A 25,801-nucleotide genomic window follows, 5' to 3' on the forward strand; every position below is an offset into this window, starting at 1 on the left:
ATCCTACATATATAAAAACTAAGAGATTTCAAAGAAGTTTTAACTAAATTCTAACAAAAGCTAAGAATCACAAAAAGATTCCGACACGTGACATTCAAATTTATTGTAACGTAAATTAAATATAAAAATAGTCGTTCTTTTATACGAGACGAAACGTTCCTTTAAAGTTTCGTAAACTTCGACTAAATATTAACAAACTGAAACATAAGTTGGATTAAATGGCTCGTTAATGGTGATTCCCAATCATAAAAACTTCTCGAAAGCTTGATTTAATACGTTTAGCATAATGATGCATAAAATAAAAATCGAGTAGAGAATTTCTGATGTTATTATATTATATTATATTATTCATAAAAATAAGCTTTAATAAGCGCTTTTATTTAATGAATCCACCCTTATTTTCGTTCTGAAACAACTCTGTATTTAATTCGTTCAATCTTTCGTATTTTCTTTTCACCAGAAATTTCGAATTAATTAAACTAATTAATAGAAATACTTTATAAGAAGAAGAAGAAGAAGAAGAAGAAGAAGAAGAAGAAGAAGAAGAAGAAGAAGAAGAAGAAGAAGAAGAAGAAGAAAAATTGATGTAACTTGATCTTATTTCTCTTAATCTCAACATCTACATAAGTAGATCGACACAATTTAATTAAATTTCGTTCGAGACGAATCGTGAAAAATCGATTTATGCTAAAATTTCAATTCAGTTCGAAGTTGAGAAGGAAAAGATTTTTCTTTAGAATATGATCGAATTAAGCTTCGAATACATTTCCTTATTTTAATTCGAGATTTGAATCCTACCGAAATTTCCTCGAAATATCGATATATTGTTATGTATTGTTACGAAACGAAAAAAGTTGGGAAATTTTTATTAAAAATTGGGAGATATTTAAGATTTTACGAAACCTCCTTTCTAAAAACGAAAGAAATTAGAGAATTTTCATTCGCATTAAAAATTCCAACGAATTTCAAATTCCGCTGAATTTTATTTCCAATCTGAGCAAATTAAAACGAGCGAATCCCGGTGCATGTTGAAAGCATTACGAGTCCAATCCAATTAAAGAGAAGGAGGTCGAAAAATGCAGGCAGATATTTATCATCGGTAAACAGAACAGGAAGCAATCAGAAGGAATTTGACGTGATGCAAGCAGGTCGTGGACGTGTTATTGGATTAGCACGTGAAAGTGCAACACACACGATCAATTATTTCGCAGGAGTGGATCGATCGCGATGAAACTGTTACAATATTTAATAGTCGGCTCGCGTTCACCAGAGAACGATCCACAGTTTGCACCGTTACGTTCGCATGGAAATCAAGTTGCAAAATAGTAAACGAACCTGTCGAATCAGAATGGATCGACGCGTTGATCATTCCATTCACATGCATTCTCGTATTATTTATACTGATCGTTAACGCTTGAATCCGCGATGCTTTTTGACGTAATGAGATTAATCGTTAATTCGTGATAACGTGAAAAATGTGATCGAAATATGATGTATATGAAGCATCAATTCTGTAAATTTTATATAAGTTTTATATAAGATTGATTTTATAAGGTAAATACTGCTTCTGATAATTAATATAATAATTATATTATGCTATAATTTCATTATTTTAAGCCAACCAAAGTGAAAGTATAAAAAATATGGAGGAAAAAATTCTTTTCTTAAATATCAATTTTTCAAAATAATTTTTATACGATTTATGCCACATATGATTTTCAATTCCTCTACATTATAATGAAATTCATGCATTGGTTCATCGCATCAACACAATTTCATCGAGATAAAATTCTTCTAAATTTATTACAAAGATCTATCAAATTTAAATGATAATTTCGAAATGATCGAATAATTTCGAATACATTTATTATTATATTATCGAGAACATTAATCACAATATCGAATTAATCACGATAATAAAAATGAATTTTCAAACGAAACGATAATACAGAGTATAAATTTTAATATTATGCAGTTGGTTATTTTGTAATATCGTTTTATAAATAATATAATATCGACTATCAAAATATTGTCGATAAGACAAGATTAAAATAGAAGGGAAAAGAAAGAAAAAATGAAAGAAAGTTGGACTTTTATTCGACAGATTTGATTAATCGCGAAACGAACGTAATCAATATTCGAAGCCGTGTCGATTACGAGCGTGGACCAATCACGCGATACAAAAATTTCATTTCGCGTGAAAGATTACAAGTCGATGGATACTTTCGCGTTTAACGCTCTAATTAACCTCATCGTCTCGTAAATATCGACTGTATTTTAACCCAAATCGCGACCACACCGCTCGAAGAGTATCGCCTTGTGAATTTTCGTTTGGACAAGTTTCGCAATATTTTCGCAAGAAGCGCGATTCACCAATGCAGAAAATTTTCCCCTGCTATTTTATTGAAACGTGATTACAAAATTGAAAAGCGTACCGCTTAATTAATCAGTTAATTAATCTTTTCGGCGGAGCAGTGCAAAACTCGAAATTTAATTAAAAACCATTGAATCGGACGGGTTGATATCCTATTGTAGATTTTGTTCCTGCGGCACGATACGAAATCATCGATTGTAAACACGATGAATACGAGCAAGAGAAATATATTTTTTAGTTGTTTTTAGTTGCAGTCTTTGAATAATCGCAATTCCAGTAAAATTTAATATTGACACGATGCGAAGTTTAACATTTAACACCAAACTACCCCTAAATATCATTTCACTATTACATGCAATTTTCATTCTCATCGTCGAAACATCTTCGAATCCACTACTATCCACTATCGTTTCTACTCGCTATTGTATTTGCTATCGATTCAATTTTATTCTCGATCCAAAATTATTTGCAAAAGGCTTAACATCGAAGCTTCGCAAAAGCGAGGCCATAAATTATTGCTTCGCAGAACGAGAACCAACAACAGCAACAACCCACAACGAGAAGGAGAGAATAAACAGGAGAAAAGGAAACATCGAACCGTGAAACAAAGAGTGTGTACGTGCCAATTCTCTTCACGGAAAAGCAAGGAGGAAAATATATATTCGACCGATTACGCGTGTCACGATCGAGCGAGATATCGGAGCGGGTGAACACGGGCAGAGGATTAAGCGAGCTCTTTCCCACGATTCATGCATCGAACAACGCTAATTATCTCGATTACGGCCAATCGTTTCCGCCTTGGATTATTAGTCCTGGTGTATTAATGGCGGTGGATGGATGGATCAATGGAGGATAACGCCAGGATTCAATGCGGGTTCTATAAATACGTGACGGAACTCGAGCTTTGTGTTTCTGTTAATTAATTAATACTAAACGATTCTGGCTATTTTTTCTAGCAATTTTGAATTCGAGTGGAAAATCGAGAAATCTTGAAATCTAGTTTCAAATCATGGCCTGATGTAGATTTAGATTTCATGCTATATACAGTGTTTGGATAAAGGGCGAAAAGGTGACGATATTGGAGCAGAGAGAGAGAGAGAGAGAGGATTAAAAAGTTTCGCAAAACTTCGTTTAGTTTGATCCTGACATTAATCTTGATACGAGTGAAATATTATTCGAAAGTTAATTATTTATTATCTTTAAAGGGGGGCGTGTCACGATTAATCTGATAACGAAACTTTATTAATCATACGCGAATTAAAGCCGATGAAACGATGGCAACACGATAAAAGCAATACCTCGAAATTTCCGCATATCGTATCAATTCAATGAATTTGTTCAATCAACCGACCGGAAGGATCCTCTTCGTTTTATAGAGTTCAAAAAAACTCGTGCCCCGCACTCGACAATCAATTCGAATACGATTAAAGTGTGGAACAAAAAAAAAAAAGAAGGAAAATAAACGATAGAAGAATCTAATTGACCGAATTTTTATATCATACAATGATACGATGGTAAAATTCTTTGTTCTTCTTCAATAGAATGTTGAATAATTTGCAAATTATAATTATCGTACAAATTTCTTCTCGGCAACAATTTAATTTTTGCAGCCCAAAAATAAATATTTGAAATGTGTTTGAATGAATTTTCTCAAAGTATCGATTTTGTCTTTCTTTTTTTTTTTTGTATATCGATATAAAATACATTACTTCAATATTATTATTATTATTATTAAGAAAAAAATACATCATTCTAATTGCGGATAATTCCATTCTCACGTCCTACTTTATAATATGCGAATTATGACGTCGTCATAATTTACGTCAAAATCACACAACGCGCCGACAAACTTCCCACTTCGTTCGAGTCGCCGAAAAAACACTTCCAAAGCGTGTCCCATTGCACGACAGACATGTCAGAAATCGAGTGTCATTAAACTGTCCACGGTGTTTTCGTCGAAAACATGCATTGAAAACGCGTTCGAACGCGTCTCTGTCCGATATAACGGTGGCTCGTTCCACTGATTCTGGCAGCTCTGAGTTACGCCTCTACTACTGGGACTCCCCCTCGTGCCTGCAGAATTATTGCTACGCCGGAAGTTTCCAGCTATGAATCCTGTTCCTAAGACCAACGGTGGAAAGATATACGGAAGGTTGGATGGAAAATTATTTTTATTCCGGGTAAGGCAAGGAAGTATCGTCGTTGTTCGCACAAGAGCGACTTAAAAATTGAGCGACTCTGGCAAATTTCGCAAGAATCGATAATAAATTTATCGGTTTTTTTTTTTTTTTAGTTTTTTGAAGAATTTTTGAATTATGATATATTTATTTTATAATTTTGTAAGTGGATGGAATTTTATTGCGTTTGTTGGAATATATTTTGGATTCATATAGATATTCAAAAGGAAGATTAATACAAATATATCTATTTATTATGATAGAATGATACGAGAATAGAAAATTTCTATTTTTCGATGATATTTATATAAAGCCAATTTTATCAATTTATTCGTTTAACGAGGCGAAAGTTCTCGATTGAAATAACAATATCTTTAAATATAAATTTAATAACTGAGTTGCGTCTCGAGGGTGAAAAAATTTTTCCATTTGTCTATTAAAAGAAATAAAAGTAATACAAAGTCGATTCGTCGCCAATAAGAGAAGAACTCGTTTAGCCCGATGATATATCTCATAACGCGTTATTGCTTTGATCCAATTAAGAATTATTGGATTCCAACACAGGTATAGAAAAATGCCGCGCAGGAATGGCGGATATTCCGTATTTTTGCCCCGGTGACCCGATTCTCACAAGTGTTAATCAACATCGTAAAACGCTTTTTCGTTTGAGAAAGTTAATAGAGTTATTTTCGCGCCGCTAGAGTGAAATTCATTTACCACGTGCATTTACGAAGCTTCTGTCGATGATATCGTGTTGTAACGAAAATGAATAGGAGCTCCTCGAAAAGAGGGATGCAAAATTGAAGAATAAAATTTTCACTATTAATCGTGCGAAATTTTTACAAAAGCTTTAAAAAGGAAAAAAAGGAAGAGAAAAAGGAAGGATAGATAACGTATTTTTCAAATTTATTTCTACTTTTCGAACATTGCTTAAAAAGAATTTAAAATTTAATTAAAAATTCTTATATAATTAGATTACAAATACTTATGCATCTATACAAATTCGGAATGGAACGAATCACTTGAAGAATGCATGTGACACACTTAAAAGAAAAACACAAAATTATATCCAAAAAATATCATATCACGATATTCGAAGAATAAAGCGAATCTTTATATAAACGTTATTTCTTTATCCACAAAACTTTCACATAAAAATTTACAATCTAATAATAACACAATTGAGATTATAAAAATACTAAATAAAAAAAAAAGAAAGAAAAGAATATTCAAACAAATTTTCGACAAAAGAGATTTCAAGTTGAACATTTCTCTGTATCAATCTCGTCCACGCGTTGATCGAACGAACGAACGAAGGAAGGAACGAGCTCGTGCGAATTTCACAGTCGATTTCCAGCAACGATTCCATTATCTTCTGCGAGAAAAATAGATTTCATTGCGCGTGCCATTACGCTCGTTGCAAATTATTTCAACGTGGATGAGTCGGTGGATGTTTATCCCGGAAACACGCACGAAATTTAAGCGATGGAGAAATTTCTCTCTCTCTCTCTCTGAGATAAGTTTCGCCGATTTATCCCCCGGAACACGTAGTCATTCATCGCTTCCGCGCTTCTCCATTCTCTCATCACTGCCATCGTCAACGTTCGGTCATTGATTATCGATTATCGGTTAAATTACTTTTATCGCTATGCCCGATTGTTATACCTCACGCAAATTCATCAGGAGACCGTTTCTCCTCCGAATCGATGACGCTGGTAACGAGTCTTCCTCACAATTCGAATGTCGAATATCCATCGAAATAATAAATTTCTCTCCTTTGAATCGTGATTCGTGACCGCGTTCAATTTTTCGACGATTAAATATTTTCTACACGTGGATTCGACTCGCGAAGATTTTTTAACAAATGGATGGACAGTGATTATTATCGTTCTTTGCCACTGATGGAACATTCGTTCGATTTGATCGATGATTTCGTATTATATTTTGCAGAATGATGGTAAAAATAAAAAAATCTCACCTGCCACGGGACATTTAAAAAGTGTAAAGTTTAATAATTAAATAAGTTGTAAGCGATTAATCAAGTTTATAAGTTAGCCATCGCGAATAAAAAGAATTACTATCTACTTGTCAATTTATCGATAATTTATCAATTGACGAATAACTCGAACTTCCTTTCAAGTTTATTAAAAAAAAAAAAAAAAAACAAAATTCAATCGACGAAATCGTAACTTTTTAAAAAAAAAGAAAGGATAGAGAATACACGAATAAATCTTTCTCAAACAAATTCATCAATCTAAATCTCAAATGTCGTGCAAAGTTCTTCAGAATTAATCACTTCAGATTTTTTTTTTTTTCCAAAGAAAACACGAACAAGAAAGTCCCTAATCTGTATCTTCGAATAACGAGAAGATAATTAATCAATGAAACTCTTTCTCGCGCAATATCTCTTCCTTTTTCCTCCCCTTCTCTTCTTCGAGTCGAAATTTCACGATGAGACATTCCATGCGAATAAATCGCCTCGACGAGCAAATAAGCAAATCGTGTTCCATGTGTTTTTCCCTTATTCTTCGTACTTTTCGCATCCCCCTTTATCTTCCACGTTTCTTTTTTCTTCCTGTTATCGATAAAGGCGACAGCGTGGAATTAATTTCCAGGAAATTATCGAGTTCGCTCGCGATGCGAAAGACACGAATGCAAAATTTGCCTGCATCGAAGAGAAGAATTATCGCATTGTTTTCGAATTTATTCGTTTGAGCAGAAGTTAATTGTTAACTGCGTCCTTTTGACTCCTTCGTTAGACGTAATTGGCAATTAATTTGCAATGGTTGATTTGAGATGATTAAAATGATTTACAGCGAAGCTTGTACACTCTCGTTTAGAAGTTTCGAATCGTACAGTCGGTTACGAAAATTTTCAGGAAAATTCGTTTATTTAGAAAAATCTAATTTTAATCGTGTCTACGTAAAGTATTACTTTTTTACGAGAGGAATTAATTTATTATTTAAAAAAAAAATGATTTTAATATTTTAAGGGTTGGTTTTACTCCTTAAAAACGATTAATAGAAGAAATTTATCCACGCATAATCCATTACGGTTTATACACTCGTGTTTCACATAAATTATTCCTGTTTTTGATAACACGATTTATCAATTGAACTCTCACAAACTCGAAGTCTTTTTATAACCGACTGTTCATTTTATTCATTGATCTCAAATGGGAGAGAAAATTTATCTCGATTGTTATCCTTTCAAAATAAAACTCCATCACCAAATAAAACCAAAAAGAAAAAAAAAATACTCGACGCGCCACAAAGATTCCTCGAAAAAATCGGCAGAACTTGGCAAACTTTCTTTCCCCCCCAAAGAAACGAACTTCGAGGATCGTTTAACACTTCTGTCAAATTTCCGCTACTTCCAACTATCCGCCAAACTTTTCCCTTCTTTGAATTAACATCTCCCTCCCTCCTCTCTCTCTCTCTCTGTGAGCAGGAGATTGATACATTCTCTTCCCGACTCGACGATTCTTAACCAACCGATCCCGACATTCCTCGCATTCCGGACGAATGCACCGGTTGGAAATCGATCGTGGAGCGCAATTTACGCGAGTGGCGGTGTACGCATCACCCGTGATCACGCAATTTCGTGGCCGTTTCGAAACCTTGGCGTGGTTCGATCGGCTCTGAAACGTAATATCGAAGCCTCGATGCGTTTTATCAACTCGAGATACGAGAGAAAGAGAGAGAGAGACTCGATTCGTACCGGTTACGTAAGCCGCGTGCTATCGTTCTATCAGGGCCGTGGAAAGCCTAGACAGAAAGCCTTTCTTTCTCTCTCTCTCTCTCTCTATGATGCGATATTCGATGCAATCGAGACGGGATATTGGATGGTATAATCGTAGAGACGCGATTCAGAATGGTTAATTGCTTATTTCTTTTTTTTATGATTCTTTTACTCGTGTTCTCGATGATTCCGTGTGTTATTTTCGATTTTATTTTTGATTGCTTGATTGATTCTATCGATCGTCGCGGATTGAGCAATTTAGAGAATTAAGAGATTAATTTTCTGATGATAATTGTAGAAGCGGATAAATTTGGAATCGTTAATATCTCTAATCTTTTCTTCCAGAGAGTAATATTCTAGAAATAAGAAATTTCAATCAAGAGCGATCTGTAGGAAATTCCCGCCTCTATTTCCAAGATAAAATTACGCTATAAAAATCGATAATGCAATGAGCGATCTATAAAAAAATAATTCCCATACATTTTCCATCTATTTCCAGGATAAAGAGTTCCTTTCATCGGTTTTATCTGCCCCGCTATGCTTTCCAAGAATAGCATTTCGGGTTAATTAAGTATCCATAACAGGAAACGTGTATCGATAAAAATCCAAGAAAGAAAGAAAGAAAGAAAGAAAAGAAAAAAAAAAGAAATCGAAAAGAAAGAAGAAATAACGAAGGAGAAACACTTTTACTTTTATCGCGACTGTAACGAGATCCTCGCCCCCCTTTTTTTTGACAGATAAAAGACAAAGAAGCTGAAAGAGCACAGCCCCTGTTAACACGCAGGCACAGAGAGACTATTCCGGCTAATGCATAAACGAGATTAAAACCGCATCGAGATTGCATCTTGACAGAAGGAAGGCGCGGTAGTTGGCTCAAAAGGAAATTTGAAATTTTGACTCCGCTAATGGATAGCCCGAGGAAATTGCATTAGCAAGTAAAGCTAAAAACCCTTATAAACTGCCGTGTCGAATGAAATAGAAGCCCCTTCTTGCCGAGAGGGAAATCTTGATGATAAAAATTACGCAGGATCGGAAGAATTGTTTTCGTTCGAAGAAGGAACGGATTTGAATATCGACGATGTAATTAACGATACTGCTTTCTCTGTAAATTTAGATAACGCGATGAAATAAGAACATACTTTCTATCGGACGTGGCCAGACGAGATTCGAATACTTTGTAAAGAAAGAAAGATTTAACTATTTTTGGATAATGGATAGTATGTGGATGGAATATAAAATTTTTTTCTTTGAGAAAAGGAAGAAGAGAAGTCACTTTATTAATAGCACTTAATCTTGAATCGTTGATCGAATTTGAACTTTTATCTGAATTGTAGATATTAAATAAATCATCGTTGAAAATACGTCTCAGAAATGATCCAGTTTGGGGGACGGTTATTTTTTGTACTTCCACGAACGAAGAAAAGAAAATTATATCTCGAAAAAGAAAGATCTTGTATACATGATTTTGATTGCGCAAACTTTACAACAACTTTGCACAATATAAACAAAACAAAGTAAAATAAAACAAAAGTAATGCCATTCATCACTTTACATGCATTTTCGTTGAATATAAACGACTTACAAACACGACTTGCATCCAATGTGCACAAGCTCAGCCAAAAAGTTTCAAATATATTATTATTTATGAAACTGTATTAAATCATAAAATTTGCATAACAGAACGCAAAAAGAATAAAGATGCAGCGATTAATTCATCATCCTTCACAAGCGTCCTTCCAATCGTCTTTTAACACATGATCGATTCAAATTTCAAATCGATGGAAACTGTCATTCATCAAAATTTGCAAAACGGTAGCCAGGGATTCGATTAAAATCTGTTCCAAGCGAATGGAACAATTTCCTTCCGAATCGGAACCAGGGGTAACTTCGTTTAAGGGACGGCGCCAGTGGTACGAGTCAACGATTTTAGAATTCAGATTCCATTCATTACGGGTAAGAGGAGAGAATTCTCATAAAAATCGAATCGCGACTTCTTCCTCCCGATTCTATTCAGTATGCAACTGCGAAGGCGTCTGGTTTATTCTTGGGCGAAGGACTACTCGAGATAAAGAAGGAAAGGGGGAGGTTGAGGGTTGATTTACATGATGGAAAACGCGACCTTACGATCCTTCCTGATTTATTCGATCTCGGGTTCGAGGTTTTCCTCCATCGTTAAAAAAGAGCGAAGCGATCAATCGTCATTGACAGATCGATGTTTTGAATAGCCAAGCCGATCAAGATATCGTTTCTGCATGTTTCTCGAAGTGTTGGTGCTCTCGTGATCTCGAAGATTTACAGAAGGATGGAAAAGTTGAATTGGAACAGACTACGGAGAATAAAATTTTTGTAAATTATGAATATTTATTTATTTATTTGATTTGAATCGATCGTAATTACGATATCTTCAATTTCTTCTCTAGTTTTACTTTCATTGAAATAGTTTAATTATTTAAATTACGAGAGAATGTTTAAAAGTGTTTTCCACGATGCTCATTCCTATATTTAAGCCATAATTTAACTCCATCGAAGAAAAAGTAAATAAATAAATAAATATAAAATTTTCAGGATCCCTGTACAATTTTGCAAGCACTCGAGAAAACTTTCGCGAAACACTTTTAGAATCGGGAAATATAAGGAACGCAAATATTAACACACGGGCTAAAAGTATACCAAAATATCGACATTTCTCTCAAAGAGAAGAATCTGATACTACTTCCAAAGAGGAAGAGTCAAAGAAAATTCGAAACGAGGAATTTTTCACTTATACATACACGAGATCGAGATCAACGATTCATACAATTTGCTACCCTCTTTAACTTGCATCTCTCTTGCATTTTCAGTTCATCTAAAGATTATTTTTTTTTTTTTTTTATTTCCTCGAATATCTTTCCACGTTCTACTCAAGAAATTTTTAACAATCGTGCGTTTTATAGTATAGGCGGATGATCGTGATGAAACGTGAATACGAAGGGCAGTTGCTCGCTTCTTGTCTTCTGTTTCACGATTAAAACGCCATTGCTGGATTAAACGGAGGCACATAACTCATCAACGCGAGTCAGATTAAATTCCAATGATCTGAACGGCCACTTTGCATCAAAGATTCTGGAAGCAAGATTTATGGGATGCATCATCATCGACTGTTAGGCATCTTGCCAACCTAATAAACCGGAATATGACGTAATATTATAAAGCGAAGATAAAAAATCTGTTTCTCCCATGAAAAGTAGAATGATTTTTAGAATAATTTTCCTTTTCTGGTGAAGAACTTAGAGAAAAAAGTTATGGAATTGAGATAATAATTTTTTCGGTTACCTCATTTAAGTTTTAAGTAAAAGAAATATATTGTTGAAAAAAATTAATTAATCGTATATCTGATTTTCTGAATAAGGTTACGCAGAGAGGATGTTCGGTAAAGTTTTGAAGCTTCACAATTCAAGTACAGTGCATTTAATTCCACTTAAGCTTCTCTAAGGTAAATGCAGTTGAACAGCTACTACAACAAACAATTCAACTTTGAGACAGTTTCTAAGACCGTTGCGTGTTGCTACGAGGAAATGCAATTTTGATAATGACATCACTTCTTAACCGTGAATATTTATCTATCATAATAGGATCTAAATTGAATTAGATCGTTATTTTCATCGAGAACAAACGAGAATACACCGTTTCCTTTTTATCGTAGAATATTTGAAATTTCGCAAAATTTTGCAAGGGTAGCAAAAAAAGGATTTCTTTTTTTTTTTACTCGATTAATATTATTCGAATATTATTCGAAATCAATCTCAAGATTCGAAACTAAACTGCCGGAAACGAAGCACTATTCAAATATTTCTCCTCTCGACTCTCAATAATATCTCAAGAATCTATTTCACCGGAATTTGTAAGATTTTGCAAGGGAACGAACAACTATTCAAATCTTTCTCTCCTCTCGACGATATTCCAGAAATTTCTCAAATCTCTTTTCACCTCGATACACCAAAATTAACCTCGCTAATTTTCCTGTTAAAAATATCTCTCAATATCTCTTATTTCATCTCAACAAAATTAGAAAAAAAATCTATTTTCTATTTTTTCTCCCCAATCTCATTTCTTCTCTCACCAATCCACCAGAATTATCAAGAAATCTTTGTTTATTCTTCTTTTCGCATCGATAAAAATAAAATTCGAACTCTCGAGAAGAAGCAGTGAGCAATGGGGAAAAGAATTTGTGCAATTTCTCTGAATTAAATCAGGAGTGAATCGGTAACTATCCAATCATCGTTCACAAGTTGCTGCTTTCTTACTCGTCCTCATCGGGTCGCATCGAAAATCGGCAAAAATCGGCTGGGAAAAACACGGTGAAACAAAGGAAAATGGTTCGACCGTTTCAAAGGACACGCGTAAAGGGGCAGGAAAACGGATTAAACTGAACCGTGAAAAAGAGGTTGCAGATTCCATCGTGACGGATAAAAGTGAAAACTTTCGTCGAATTTTACCGGTTTCACGGTGGTTGTGTGGGTCCTTTGATGATACCACTCTGATAACGAGGTTACTCTGCCCTTGAAAGAGATTTTTTAAAAGTTTGATTGATGGGGATAGGGGATCGAGAGTTGAGAATATTTTGAAATAAATGCTCTAAGATCTTGAACGAAATGCACGTGCTTGGTGCAACCCTTTGAAATTTTCCGATGGATAGTTGAAATTTAACTAATTATTATTGAAAAAAAAAAAAGAAATGTAAAAATGGACTGATAAAGTTGAGAATATTTTGAAATAAATCTAATTCTAATCTTGAACGAAATGCACGTGCTTGTTGCAGCCCTTTGAAATTTTCTTTCTCGCTAAATTTTCCGATAGATAGTTGAAATTTAACTAATTATTATTGAAAAAGAAGAAAATGTACCGATACTATTATAGCACGTATAGTACGCTTAGGTAAATAGAATTCTTTAAATTTTTCTTTTTTGTAAATTTTTAATTTACAAAATAGATGTATCTTTTATGAGTTTTATACATACAAGATGTAAGATATAAATGGATAGATTGTCATAAACAAGGAAACAGAGAGAAACAAGATTTCATAGAGTGTCATCGTTATTATGAAATTGTCGAGTTGATAAAACACGATTCTACGTAAGTCTCTTTGTGAATTAATGTCACAAAGAAGCTAAGTGAACTGAAACGCGAAACTTCTTCCACTTCCTGTCCGTGCTTCCGTGTTATTACATTTTTAAACACTTTTGAGGCAAATGAAGCGGGAAGACTTTGATAAAAAGTTGCGAATATAATCGAACTTTTACAACGAATTATTTTAATCGGAGAAGAGCGTTTCGTTTATTAATTGCTCGAAGAAAGAGAATAATTAAAAGATCGATTCAATCGGTATTATTTTCTGATCGTCAAATTTCGAATTCGTCAAATTGGAGGTTGCGGTTCATCGATCCGCTCATTGCGCGGCGCAAATCTCGCGACATAAAATTATCAACGGATTCGATAACTAGACTTTTCCTTCATCGTGGAAAATATACCATTTGTGGAATAATCAGATCGCTTGGATATATTATTTCCACGATTCGATCTGATTCTAAAATAATTCGAGTCCAAGGAGCTTTTTTTTAAATTTTGCAAAAGATTGAATTGAGACGAAAAGAGAAGAATATCGTTATTTGCACGATCGGAGGAAATAGAAGATCTTCTCGATTTCGAAACTTCGATTTGGACGGATGCAAGTAGCCTGCAGTCATGAAATAACTGTGCGATTCTCGCGTGGACGTCGTTCAAACGTGTTCTTCGTTTTTTGATAAGCTTGAAAGAAAGGAGGGAAGGGAAAATGTATTCGGGAGCACAAAAGGATACTAAAGGCATTGATGAAATATGCAAGGTGGACTACTAACTATTACCTCTGAAACGCTACACGGCCCGTCTGAATGGGGGGCTCAAAGATTCGGAGACAAAGAATACAATGGAATTTTATTCGAGGGAAAGGCGAATATGACTTTCGTATAATCAAAAGTTTTACATTCGCAAGGAAAAGTCATTTTCACTGCAATACCATGTCCTTTGGGACAAATTCTTTAATGAGGCGGAAAAAGAAGTATTAAAATACTTCAAGTATTATAATACTTTATCGAGAAAATTAATGATAATTTAACCTACCTACGAGAGAGAGAGAGAGAGAGAGAGAGAGAGAGAGAGAGAGAGAGAGAGAGAGACGGAATTTAATTAAATATAACAGGAACGTTATTAACTTTCGATCGAGAAGAAAATAATAAAAATATTCAATCCCCCATCTAACGTTTCAATCCAATATCATAAGGAATACATCCCGATTTTCTAATTATAATAATACTCGATGGAAATCGGATGAAAAGTGACGGGAAACTTTTAATCAAATGAAATTACATCCACCACCACATTGAAATTTAAAATTCCTCCCGAGGAGAAACGCGACGCGTTACGTTCCCCTCGCGCAATTCAAAACTTTCCTACCAAACACACCAATATCTCGCACGCAATATCTCAACAACCAATCACGAAACGCGGCACACTGAAAGTACACATCTCTCCTCAGAATCCCCGTTGGACAAAGCTTCCCTCGAGGCTCGAGCGTGGTCCATTTTCAGGCTGATTCAGCCGCGGAAATCGCGATGCAAACGCAAAACACGAAAAAAAGGGGGAAAGAAAAGAAGAAGAAGAAGAAGAAAAAAAAAATAAAGCAAGGCGAGAAAGAGAGGAAAAGGGTTGGAGAGAAGAGAAGACTCCATTATTCCGGCGCGATACCGCGTCGAAACGCGCGATATTCTTTGATCAGTCCTCTGACGAACCTGCGACCAGCTCTCCCCTTCGATGTGCGCGTGTCTATAACTCACCACCCTTTCCCCCTCCTTCCCTCGCTCGCTCAACGTATTACGTACGTTGAACTCTGACCCGGAAACGCGGCGGGGGCGGCTTTGTGCTTGGCCTTCGACAACAGGTCCGCGCGCCGGCTACGCTATCGAGCCGAAGAATGGAAGGACGCGCGTTTCTGAAACGATGGAAACCGCGAGCAATGCGCAAATGTTAATGACTCCTTCGCTTTCTCTCGAAATGCGGGCTTTCGACCTCGATGGAGACGAGTGAAATATACCTATACACGGTCGAGGATTCCTCTTTTCGAGAATTGTGTATGGGAGTTTTTATCTTTCTTTTCTTTTTTTTTTTTTTTTCCCCTCCTCCTTTCTCTTTTTCGTTCCTTTATGTCGAGGCGGTGATTTCAAAGAATGAAACTGAATCGATCGAATCGTTTTCTTGAAAGGAGACATTTTTACTTTCGTTAAACATCCGCTAATCGCGTGCTTTTAACCCTTTGCGCTCCAAAGGTGACTCTCAGTCACCAGTCAGTGCAATGCGATAACTCCAGAGGTGACTCTCCGCTACTACTTGGATTGATTCGAAGGATAATATTTATTTATGTTTGATTTTTTTTAAACTATCGCTTCATGAATAGATTCCTAAGCTCTTTAAGTATAATCTTACAAAGTGTAGAATACTATTAAATGGTTAGATTTTTATCTGAAATAAGATCGTGATCGAATTATTTTCGGCGTTAGTCCGAGTTTGACATTCGTGGCGATAGAAATATTATTTTCAAAGTTTCTGAGTTTTGTGAGCGTGGAATTGTAATGAAATTAGTTCAAGTGGAGATGAGTTTGATGTTTCGTTATTAAATAACGAAATGATTGATTAAAAAATTGACGATAGGGAGAAATAGTATAAGAAGATGAAAAATAAGAATAAATGAGACAATAAACGAGAGAGCGCGTTATTGGGATTATAAAGCTTGTAACGATATTTTATCGTGATATTTGCCCTGACAAACCGAGGATGCTTTCTAGTAATTACTTTATTATCAAAATATCACGCAACAATATAGATTTTTAATATTCAACAATTTAATACTCAATAAATTATCTTTCTTCATATGTAAAGATAGATAAAATATTAAAATATAAAAGTTTTATACGTTAATTTGTGTATCATCAATCATTTTAAGTCAGTTAAAAAATTCATCGAACGGGTACAGGAAATCGTGTGGAGTTCGCCCGAGCTAAAAAGGCAAAGGATTAATTAAATTAAATTAATCCATTCCGTAAAATGTATCAAAGTTTATCTACACTTTGTCTAACTCATTTTTCACCCAACTCCTCCATTTGCCTCGACATTCGAATTTCTAGAGTGACAGTGCATCTGCCTATATACATCTCGAACGATGATTCTCCTCCCTCGTATATAAACGTTCTGGGTTCCTCTAGAGATTTGGAGAAAAGGTGAATATCAGGGATTGCTTACTTCTCGAACTTTCTCCGCTCGAGAATCTCCGTCTTGTGCTCCAGCGGGGGTTGAAGCAAGGAGCAAGGGTTGAAAAGGGAAGGGTTGAACAACGTTGGCTCGCTCGACGACGCCAGAGATGGATTGGTCGACGGGAAACAAAGGCTCGTCGACGAGGCACCGGAAGAAATGGAAAAATTATGAGGCGGCCGCCCTGATGAACGCGCGTTCCGGGCTCGAGAAATGCTCTTGAGGAACAGCACGTGTTAATATAATTAATTTGTTAGAAGAATGGCAGAGTTCGAGCGTGGATTTTACGCGCAGGTTTTAGTTTCAAGGCTTGGTCGAGGCTTGGAGTGTTTTGGATGCGAATATCATTCGCGTGTGATAATTTCAATTCGGGTTTTTCGTAGTTTGGTTTCAGCCGAGAATTGTTCGGAGGAAGGGTTCCGTAATTAATGAAGTTTTGAGAGATTTGTTGACTAAGGGGTAGAATTTGGTAGAATTTCAATTATTAAACTGGATGCGATTTCACTAGATTTTTCATACGAATTATAGAGCCTTTACTGCATCAAATAAGATATAAATAAATATATTTATTATTTATTTCGAAACTCGGTTATTAAAATTGGAAAAACTTTGAACCACTATAATTCCAAAGATAATGATTCTCAATACGATTTTTGATCGAAAAGAAAAAGGTAATTTTTTATTATTCACTCTCACCTAGTTAGATCTCTCGCTCGCACCACAATCTATCCCAAATTTCGGACAAACGTCGCAATTTCTGGATAAACATAGTAAGCATTTCCAGGAAAAAATCCGTCCTTCGTTCAAATGCAGCACGAATAAATTCTAAGATGAGATAAAGGATAAATTGTATCGCAAGAAATTGGTGCAAAATTCAAGGTGGAAAATACGCAGTCAACGTGCAACAACCATTGGAGAGGAGAGGTTGAGACAGTATGATTGATTAATGGTAGATTGACAATTGGTATTGATGAATATAAGGCACACCTGTGACACGATGTTCGCATCTGTATAATGAGCGATCGAGTGAAATACCACTTCGATTCCATCGACGAACGATATTGAAAAATTACATTGTAAATGTGCAGCGTAAATTGCATAACTGGAGACATTGATAAATTCAGTCACACGAAAAAAGAAAAAATACGAACAATAGTTTCTTCGACAACAAAATTTCCAATCAATCTTCCGAGCTCACACGTGCGACGCCGTAAATTACATTTGTCCTAAATACCGACGTATACAAATATAAGTGTATCTATACAACACACGTACGACAAGAGGACGTGTGTTATTATTAAATCCAGTTTCGATAGAGACGCGGAAACACGGATTCGTCAATTGAATTTTGATCGTCGTCGCCGAACGTTCGTTCCAACTGAGCGATGATTTCGAGTATTAAACAGGCTGGAAATGCAACGGAAGCAAAGAACAATATCCAACGAACAGAAACGAAGGACGAATTCAATCGTCTCGAATCAACGAAACGAAAGTAGCGCAAGTGTTCGCCGCCGTAGATAGAGAATTAGCCGAGGTTTGTTAGCCCGGGTTTGTTAACTTCTAAATTGAATTTCTCGTTCAACAATCTCGAACTTGCCAAATTCGTTTTGCGTCGTGGATGCGGTCGTGGAATAATTCACAGGGCGTAGAATTTCGATTTCGCGATTGTGCGAGCTAATGATCCGCGATGATTGAAAATATATATCGTGCAATTTCGATCTAATAGGAATTCGAAGATGACGACGATTGTTGACTGATTGTTTCTGCAAAATTTTTTAGATTTCTGTTCTCGTTGGAATTGACAAATATTGGAGAAAGTCATCAGGGTGAAAGTGCGAGCAGAAATAAAGGGACGAGGATAAGCGAAAAAGAAGATGGAAAGACGAAGGGAGGAGGAAAAATAAAATATGAATAATGTTCAGGTTTTCCTCGAGGCACGAGTCGACGACAAATATTTTTATCGTCATTGTATCTCGCCGCGGCTCGTTCTTGCGCGTGCCACCCCTCGCGTGCTACTCAAGGGTAATGCGTAGCTTTCGAGAGTGAAGTCTGGAAGCCATGAAAGGACCACCCTATCATCTCAGACCGTCTCGAAAGTCTTCTCTGTCAAGGATCTCGAAGAGCTGTTTCAGGGAAACACGAGCTGTTTCGCTCGTTCCTTTATCTCCTGTTTCGCGATCGCGAGAACTGCCAGACACTTTGAATGATCAAATAAGGTATAGATTTTAATACGTGATAATTTCGCATTTACGTTAATAACAAATAAAATTTCTCTCCTATTTCGATCCTCAAAAGAAAAATAGTTCTAACTAAATTTAACAAATGAAAAAAAAAAAAAAAATAGAGGAAACATGAAAGGATCTTGTAACGTAAATTCAAATTAAAGTTGCTAAAAATCTTCATTGTACTATTGCAGATATAAAAATGAAAAATTTTATATCGAAAAAGAGCCAGAATATCTCAAGGTCCTTCTTGCAATTGTTATTATTACTGTTTGTTAAAAAATATTTCGAGTGTTAAAGATACACAGAGTGATAGAAAACAGGTGTTTCGCGAAAGCGTCAACGACCGAGCGACAGCACAAAACAGAAATCAATTACACCGCGAGGACGGCTCTTCCAAAATGGCGCGCGTTCGTGGATTATTCTCAGCCTGGTATATTTCCGTTCGACGCATTTCACGGCCGTTCACGGCTAATTCCGTCTCTGCTGGTTTATGGAACAGGCGCACACGCTACCTCCGTGTCACGAAAACCGTGTTCAACTCGAGGAAACGATAATCAGAGTGTCTCGTGACTTTCCATTCCAGAGCTGCTATCCCGCAAAATTCGTAACCGATCGATAGAAACGAGCACGAGTTTGTAACTTTGCTGGCCGAATATGTTGTTGCCAGAAATAATAATTCTGGCAAGAGAAATTTTTCTTTTTATATATTTAATATTCGTTTTAGGGCGAAAACTTTTGGCTTTATCGAATTTCTTTTATCGTTGATATGTTTTTTTTTAAGATATTTTGATTGACTTATCTTATTTTTTACCCAAGAAATAAGAAAAACATATCAAAAATATCGTTATCTATAAAATATATCTGTAAATAAAATCTCGTAATTATCCATATGTTTGTTATATTTTTTTAATTTATAATATTATTAGAAAGTGAGGAAGTATAAGAGAATTGAATGAGGAAGAAGGAATATGGAATATGACGGTAAGGAAGGAAACAGGAAGGAAAATCAGTGACCACGAAATTAGGTCGAATGAAGATGCGGCGTAAAAGTTGTCGACGACTCTTCTAATTACTGGAAATTAAGTTAACGAGAAAAAGATGTCGGAGGGGGGGACGTCCTCCACGGGATATCTTTCTCGATCGAGCACGATTTCTTTCCTTCATTTTTATTCGTTTCGTATGCGCATCAAAGAGGAACAAGGTCAAGGAACAATCCTCTGACATTTGCGAATCGAATATTACTTTTTTGATCTTGACGAGATTACCATTCGTCCTTGTGTGTTGCGAGACATTTCACGGAAATGTATAAATTGAATGCAAATAAGGGAGAAAAATCGTGAAATTTAATCGTTAAATTGAAAAATCGAACAACTATATAATAAATGATATTGCGAACGTCGAAAACAAGTTAGAAATTTAACGAATAAAGATTTTTTAAATCTATATTTGTTCGCTTAAACTATTTTACAATTAAATATATAAATGAAGTAAAAATATTCACACCGAAAGATTTAAATCAGCCAATATCAAAAAGATTGAAAACATTGCTAATATAATATCACCAATTTATACGATTCCCATCTAACCCTCGAATCCAATAATCATCTCTCGACGGATTGAAACAGCTCGACTAACTCCTCCAATCAAATCTCAATTCTAATTAATTTCATTTCACCGTTCATCAGTATCCAACTCGGCCGATCGTTCGTCTCGTTCGGGTTAATGCCGATCGTTCGAATCGGCGAGTATCGAGGATGGTCTCGCCATTCTGGAGGGTGACCCATTGGAAACTGAGTGGTCTCGTTCAGGACCATTGGGTGCATCGGTTCCTCGACACCCCACGACACTCGTGTCGACACTCGAGAGGAGATGAAGAACATCCCCCCTTACAAGCTTCCAAGCCAACCTCTCCAGATGGAAAATCGATCGCAACTTTCCTATCCTCGAATCGACCCTACGTCGATTAAACTCTACTTATGGGACGAGGGCAATTAAGGGTCATTGGACGTGTAACAATGCACGAGTGTCGTTAGATTAATAGCGATGTGTTCGTGTCCTTTTACATTTTATTAATTTGTTAGAGGTGATGGTGAATTTAATTTTATTTGCATCGGTTAATCGAGTCCAAAAAACCGTTAACATCGCTATTAAATAATAGGTTGTTAAAAATCGTTCATCTAAATATTTTGAAAAAAAATTTTTCCAAAGCTATTAAATTGTTCGTCGAGTATATAAATTCATATTTCAATTTCAAAAAAAAATCAGATCCTTCAAATTAAATTGGTACCCAAGGTACTAACTGCGCCACTTTAGAATTTTAAACACGCTGATATTGCTCTAATATTCGTTCATACGTCTCAACGTGATCTCAAGCGCATGCAGTGTACCGTCTCGATCGCTTTTCCGAGAATTTGTTTTAATTGGACCTGCCGAGTTGGGAGGAGAAGGATTATCGATCACGAGCTAGCGCCTCGCCGATTTTCGCGAAAAACAGGATGGGGTTGAAAGAAGGAAGGAAGCAGGTGTTCTTTGGACGATGAAAGCAAAGCTGCGCCTCGAACGGGGGTATTAGTTGGAATGAATGAACCTTTTTTTCCTCTTTTTTTCTAAGGGATCGATTCACCCCTCCAGAACGTGATTTACGAGGAGAAAAAGATTGGACGGGAGCATGTGGCCGACGATGAATCGTTTTATGATTGAATTGAATTCGAGCGTGTCAAGTTTATGGGGCGAGTATAAGTATAATTTGATAATGCGATATGGAAATAAGAAATATGGTATTATTGCTATTGCTTCATTTGCACCAGCATGGAAGTAATTAAATTCTTATTACGGTTACGAAATTATACTTGCGAGTGGTGGAGAAGCGTAATAAGCCTGGCTACAAATTAATGAACGCATCTTGTGCGCGACGAGAGTGAGGCGGTGATTGCTTCAAACGCGAAATGCTTCTAATTACGACGTTATTTAACCCCTTGCCTTGTAATAGACGCGAACTCGTGATACGGTTTCTGGATCAAAGGTGGAAGCCGAGAAGGGAATCACACTTGATTGTATTATTTAGATCTTATGGTAACTTTATAATTATAACCAAAAGACTATACGATTTTTTGAACAATATCGAGCAAATATCTCTAAAATAAACCTGGTGTAAACGTGATTTGGGTCGAGAAATGACGTTCGTTCGCGTTCACGAAGAAATTATTTAGAAATCTGGCAAAGGGAATGAATTCGACTGAATAGATCTAGCATCCACGTGCAATGGAATGGAAGCCAAAGAGAAATAGACGGTGCCCGATGTGAAATATATGAAAAAGAGATTCTTTACGATGTTTTATATGATATTATATAGAAAATATGATATCAAACAGTGTTCTTTAAATATAAATTCTAGATCAAAAGCCATAAAGAGTGAAAAAAAAAAAAAATATTCCTATATTAAATTCATGAAGAGAGAAAGTCAAAAAAAAAAAAAAAAAAAAAATGTGAAGATAAAAAGCAATCTTTTTGATCTTTTCATAGCTGTAAAAAAACCTTATTAAAAACTACGTCGTAAAATTTTTATATTAAATTCAGATATATAAAAAAGATTACAATCCTTGGAAAAACAAGTATCAAAAATCTGCAATACCCTCAAGGATAAAAGCTAGAAAATCATTTGGAATCCAAAATAAGGTAAAATAAAATAAAACTACATCCCCAAATAAAACTGCAGGACGAGGCAATTCACAGACCAATTCCTTTCAAAAATCTCGTCCCGATAATCAAACAACAAGTGCCTTTTGTCTCGCGGCCAAAAAATCGTAACATTCTCACCGACGTAAATACAAATCCAAGAGATACAACTACATACATAACCCCCCCTTTCTCCGTCCAACTGTCGAAAACTATCGAATTACACACACACACACACAAACATATATATAAAAAAAAAGGTAAAGAAGTAAAAATAAAATGACGTTAGAGCATCCTACTCTGAATGAAGCTGCAAAACACGAAGGAGGCGGGGTTCATGGACCGGGGGGTGGTTACAGCAGGCTGCGACTGCGACTGCAGTCGGCGATGGCGGAACTGGGTCAGTGGAGCGGATGGAGGCGCGTGGGATGCACACACCTTTTCGACGTCGCCGCATAAAACACCACTGCAGCATCAAACATCACACTCTGGACGGTGATTGGGGGTGAGAGGTCAGTGACTCCGGCCGCTGCTTTCTCGCCCCGGATGCGTCGCTGCTCCAGGCCGCATTCGTCGTACCCGCATGCGGCCACCCTTTCAACCGATTCTCTCTTGAATCCCGAGGGGATTGAATTCGATTCGATTCGATGATTCGGTTCGAGAAATTGATCGGAAGAGATGATTGGTCGAAGATGCGAGACCGATCGATCGATGATGAGGATGACGCCTAGTATCGTACAGGGATGTAGTTTTCTTTTTTTTTTTAAATTGAAGGGATGAAGGAAGATGGATGATGAGATGGTGATGGTCTTATTGCTCCTTTGAGTAACGTTGAAAATTGTAAAAGTTTTTTAGTATAACGCTTTAGCGAGGGTTATATCTTGTTTTACTTTCTTTCTTTCTTTCTTTTTTTTTTCTGTTCTTAGGTTGGATGTTCGAAGGGTTGGAGGATATTGCTTTCCTCTGTTGCGAGATTGTTCTGTGAGAGACCGTGGTGTTATCGAAGATTGATGGAACAAACCGTGTTTTCTCTTTTTCTCTTTCTCTCTTCTTTTTACGATGAAATATTAGATATCGACGTAATGCGATTAGATCACGAAGAAGTTGGTCGAAATCTAATTTTTTTGGAACTCGATTCGTTCGTCGGATAAGGATGTCACTTTCTTTCGTTTAAAGAACGGTGGATGGATGTTAGTTATTTCTTCGTATACGTGGCTTTGGACCATGTGCTTTTTGCCTCGAGTTGAATCGTAACTTTTTCCTTTCTTTTTATCCGATAGTAAAAAAAAATTGCGTTTCATGCAAATGTTAACGAGTATTTAAATTTTTTACGTGTCTTTCTCTTCTTATCTCGCGATTAAATTGCTAGACACGACACGTTTCTCTTACAGTAAATGCAATCGTTTCTTAATCTTTAATCCGTTCCGGATTTTAGTTTCTTTCCACTTCTTTTGAGAATATTAGATCAGATCTCCGCTTTTCTCCACAAATTTCACGACGCAATGCATTTTCATCAAGGGACAATCTCGCGGGATCTCAACCTTCTCGATCTTTATTATTTAAGGTATCTCTCTCTTTTTCAAAAATGTCGCATTTCTACGACAATTCTAATTCTTCTCACTTGTTGGGTTAATCTTCAAGCATCTCTCTTCTATCTCCTCTTTCGAACACAGGTGCAGGCAATATTTATAATCGTATACTATTTATTCTCGAATACGACGTAGCATAAAAATTCTATCCCCTTTGCATAAAAGAAATTTGCACCAGACAGAAATCAGTGAAACTTTTACTTTTTCTCACAAATATATTTTCACACATGCGCGCACACACACGATCACCATATAGTTTTTCACTTTCCACGCTTTTCTCGGTAAGAGAAAGAGAAGAAAATCTTATCTTATCATCGAGCAAATAAAAATCTTTTCTCACAAAGTTCAATTCACTCGTTCCTGCACGGGAGAGCCCGCACGTTCGAAGCGACCACCACGTCGTTTCCCCTTCGTCGCGCGCGGAAAATCGAGTCGCTGAAACATCGATCCGTGACTTTCGATCAAAAGCCGCGTCACGTGTTCCCGTTACATGGCCTCGTTATAATCGACGACACGCGGCGAGGTAAACAATGTGGCTTATCGACGAGTCGCAGCGAGCGACCGACCACTCGATAACGTTGTCGAATCTATATCGAAACACGGCCCGACCCTGCGAATCTCCGATAACCCATTATTGCCGGGGACGTTTAATTGCCGGATTAAACGGCGCCAATTAGCCGGATTTGGCGCAGCCTGCCTCTTTCCACGATTTATCGCTCCGGCGAAATATGAAACGTGTCTTCGAGGAAACCTATACATCACACCTGCCACCTGTCTCTTCCCTCCCTCTCTGATTTCAGTTCTCGATGATCGATGTCGAGAGTTTTAAAGGGTGGATGATACGTACGGTTATATATGTCGTCTCAAAATTTCGAGATAAATTCGGATTTCGATTGAAAGGTATCGCATTCTGTCGTTTTCGTTTTCTTTTTTTTTTTTGGTTTCTTTGGGAATTGAGTGTTTGGGATCATGTGGGGAATCGATATGGAATTTTGGATTTTATGGAATTTGGTTTTTTTTTCACGATATGAGGTGAAAAAGTGTTATCGTATGGAAAAATTAAATCGAGAATCTTGTAGAATTATTTGTTCAATGGCTGTGAATTGAATGTAAATAATTTTATTCAAATTTATTCATCGTTTTTATCGAACTGCGTAAATAGCCCGTGGCAAGTTTATAAGATAACCATCTAGCGATATACAGTGTATTTTTATTACAGAGAATAACGGAGGAAAATACGACGTCAAGTGGAATTCAACTCGAAATCAACAAAAGATTAATCCCTCGACTCGTAATTTTAATCAGAATTTTAGACGTGCGTTAGATTAACTCTTCATCGGGAAACGAATGAGGAGGAAACTCAAATAAACTTGTATGAAATTTTATCAAGTTTATCGACGTATCGAGTATAATTCGACGTTAATGGAATATTATCTAATAACATTCACTTTCAGAGAAACTTAAAATTTAATAAATTTTAAAACAAAGTTTGTACAGAGAATTTAATAAAAATTATATTTAGTAAAACGTATCTCTATTTCTATTTAAAAAAAAAAAAAGAAGAGATTCTCGTATCATCAAAAGAATTATTCTTCGAACTTGGAAAACTAAATTATTTCCAAATTATAAAAGTAAATAGTGAGTTTTTGATGGCGTTGAAAGCATACCCTGTCGCGTGAGACGCGATTCATTCAACGTGCAAGC

The 25,801-nt window shown here is 36.1% G+C and overlaps 1 protein-coding gene across 8 annotated transcripts in view; it reads right to left on the minus strand.

The window, feature by feature from the left end:
* Positions 1 to 25,801, minus strand: part of LOC100871677 (phosphatase and actin regulator 2) — a 310,790-nt gene that overhangs the window by 140,090 nt on the left and 144,899 nt on the right. The gene's annotated exons all lie outside the window — the stretch shown is intronic.

This window comes from Apis florea, unplaced genomic scaffold (assembly GCF_048593485.1).
Source record: "Apis florea isolate Af1SG1 unplaced genomic scaffold, ASM4859348v1 contig_3158_pilon, whole genome shotgun sequence".
Taxonomy (NCBI): domain Eukaryota; kingdom Metazoa; phylum Arthropoda; class Insecta; order Hymenoptera; family Apidae; genus Apis; species Apis florea.